The following is a 3,218-nucleotide window of genomic DNA, read 5'->3' on the forward strand; positions in this document are numbered from 1 at the left end:
GCTGGAGAAGACTACTGTATATAGCACGGACTGCTAGGAGAAACAGGTTCATCCCAGAATGGGTGAACCCAGGCTGGTCCTTGTCATTAAGAAATTTGAAGCTCTGTCTGACATACTTTGGTCATACTGCAAAAAAAAGAGACCAGTCCCTGGGGAGGAATATCATGGTAGGAAGGGTGGAAAGACAGCGGAAAAGAGGACTAATACCCTGTATGAGATAGATTGACTCTGTGACTGGAATAATGGGGGTAGGTGTGTCAGAGACAATAAGGTTGGCTCAGGATAGAACAGGGTTCAGAGCTGTTGTAAATAGGGTTGCTGTGAGTTGCCAGTGACTCAAGAGCACATTACGGCAACAATACATCTTTTGATTTCTTGGCTATTGGTATCAAAGAGGTTGATTGTGGATCAGGCACATGGAAATCGTTGACAATTTTAATTATCTCTCCATGTATTATGATGTTTTCCTTTGGCACAGTGTAGAAGATTTTAGGTTTTTTATGTTAAGATGTAAATCATACTGAAGATACAATCTTTTTCTTTTCCTTTATAATTATTATGATCTTCTGCATGGAACATTATAAGTCCTTTTTTACTTTCAGCAAGCAAGTTTGTATCTTATCCATAAAAGATTATTGATTAATCTACCTGATTCTGATGACACATTCTTCCTCATAAAATTCACCCTCTGCAATGATTTGCTCAGAATATATATTGAATAGTTATGAAGAAAGGATACAGCTCTGATATATGCCTTTCTTGATTTTAAAATCATACATTGTTCCCTTGCTATGTTTAGAGTTTCATGATCTGGATATAGGTTTCACACGAGTACAATTAAGTTTTCTAGGCTTTCCATATTCTTAATATGAGCTTAATATGATTCATACAGTCAAATACATTTGCACAGACAATAAAATATAAATATACATCCTACTGGTATTCTCTACATTCTGCCATGTTTCATATGGCATGAGCAGTGAAATCCCTGATGTTATGTCCTTTTATAAATAAAACAAAATAAATAAAATTTTAAACTAAAGTCAAGCTGGAGACTTTCTGTAAATTCTCTTTCAATGTACTATTGTAGGCATTTTTTTAATCCTATATTTTAAAGTTAGCTGACTCTAAGTGAACTCACTTTTATGGCATCTCAAATCTCTTACCTGAGTTAAAGATTGCGAAGAGCGAATAACTGGAGGTTCCTGTGCTACCGACTTATGGTATTTTTCTTGGTTTTATAACGCCTGCTTTAGCTCACATTGGGTTATCCTGATGTGAACTGCCTAAAGCTAAAATGCCTTAACTCATGTTTTGGATAAGTATGCATTATAGAAAATGCTTTAATTCATGTTTTAGATAAATTTTTCTTATAGAAAAACTTATTATCTTCACTATGCATAAACAGATTTTAAGAAAAAATTTAAAACTAAATTTATCCATTTAAAAAATATATTCTCTAATTCACCTAATTATCCTTGAATATTGAATTGCTGTTGTTGTTGTTACGTGCCATCAAGTTGTTTGCGACTCATAGCGACCCTATAAACAACAGCCCTAAACCCTGCTCTATCCTGTGCTAGTTGCATTGCCTCTGACACACCCATCCCGATTACCCCAGTCACTGAATCAATCCACCTCATAGAGGGCCTTCCGCTCCTGCGCTGTCCCTCCACTCTACTGAAGGGACAGCAGAAATCCCACTTTTTATAAATCCCCATTAACGCTAAAGGCAGAAGCGGGCCATAAACATTCTTAGCTTAGGGCAAACACTAGTGCCCCTGGTAAAGCCTTGTCTGTCCTTGAAAAGTAAGGGATTAACTAGTGTCTACGTGACGCAGAAGGAGTAAAGGCGAGCAAAGTAGCCAGCCCCTCAGAAGTCAACCCAATGACTAACTCTCCAGCCCACCAACCATGATTGCGATCCCCCTGCCCTAACAGCGGCATTCAAAAGAGCTATAAAAGCAAGTGGGAGGGGAAACTCGGGGCTTTTTTCCTTCACCACCTTCCTGAGGAAGGAAAAGGTCTCCACGTGTAGAAATAATATAATAAACGCTCTTGAAATTTCAGACGTGTTTTTAGATTTCTGAGAGGGGCATTTCATGGGCAGAACACTACCAAGCATGATGTCCCTCTCCAAGGACCTGTCTCTCCTTACAACATGCCCAAAGTATGTCAGACAAAGCCCCAGAATCCTTGCCTCCAAGGAGTAGCCTAGTTTAACCCTCTCAAGGTTCAATCTGTTCGTTTTCTTGGCAGTCCATGGTACATTCAATACTCTTCTCCAGCACTACAGCTCAAAAGCATCAATTCTCCTTCTATCCTCCTTAGTCATTGCCCAACTCTCTGTTGCATAACAAGTGATTTCAAAGACCATGGCCTATATCAGGTGCACCTTAGTCTCCAGAGACACACCATTGCTCTTGCGTACTTTAGAGAGGTCCCTAACAGCAGACTTTCCCATCGCAATATGTTTTTTGATTTCCTGGTGCCAAGAGTGTTGACTGTGGAGCCGAGCAAACTGAAGCTGTGAACAATCTCAATCTCTTTGCCATCCATCCTGAAGCTACCAATTGGTCCAGTGGTGAGAATCTTTGTCTTCTTGACATTGAGCCTCAGTCCATACTGAAGGCTTCAGTCCTTGACCCTCTGCAGCAAGTGCATGAGGTCCTCCTCAGTTTCAGCAAGCAGGGTTGTGTCATCTGCTTACCGCAGGTTGTTCATAGATCTTCCACCAATCCTGATGCCACAGTTCTCCTCATAGAACCCATCCTCTTGGATGATCTGCTCTGCATACAGTTTAAAAGGTATGGAGATAGGTCACATCACTGGCGTACACCCTTCCCAATTTTGAACCATGCAGTGTTGCCCTGCTTTTTTCTGATTACTGACTTTGGTCCAAATATAGGTTTCGCATTAGCATGATTAAATGTTCTGGGATTCCCATTATTCTCAGAGTCAGCCACAGTTTGTTATGATCCACACAGTCAAACGGCTTTTCATAATCAATGAAACACAGATAAGTAATGAAAAAATATTAAAAGAATTAAACGTACTTCAAACAGCATATCAAGAACAAAAAATATTATATTAAACATGAAAAGATATTTGTAAGATGATATTAACTTTGCTAGACATTTCACAGTAATATTTTTAAATAAAAATCCATAACAAAAAGTTACTTATCATTTATCAAGGTAAAATAACTAAAGGAAGAA

Source organism: Elephantulus edwardii, unplaced genomic scaffold (assembly GCF_000299155.1).
Source record: "Elephantulus edwardii isolate Elephantulus edwardi_28Jun2011 unplaced genomic scaffold, EleEdw1.0 scaffold00119, whole genome shotgun sequence".
NCBI lineage: Eukaryota > Metazoa > Chordata > Mammalia > Macroscelidea > Macroscelididae > Elephantulus > Elephantulus edwardii.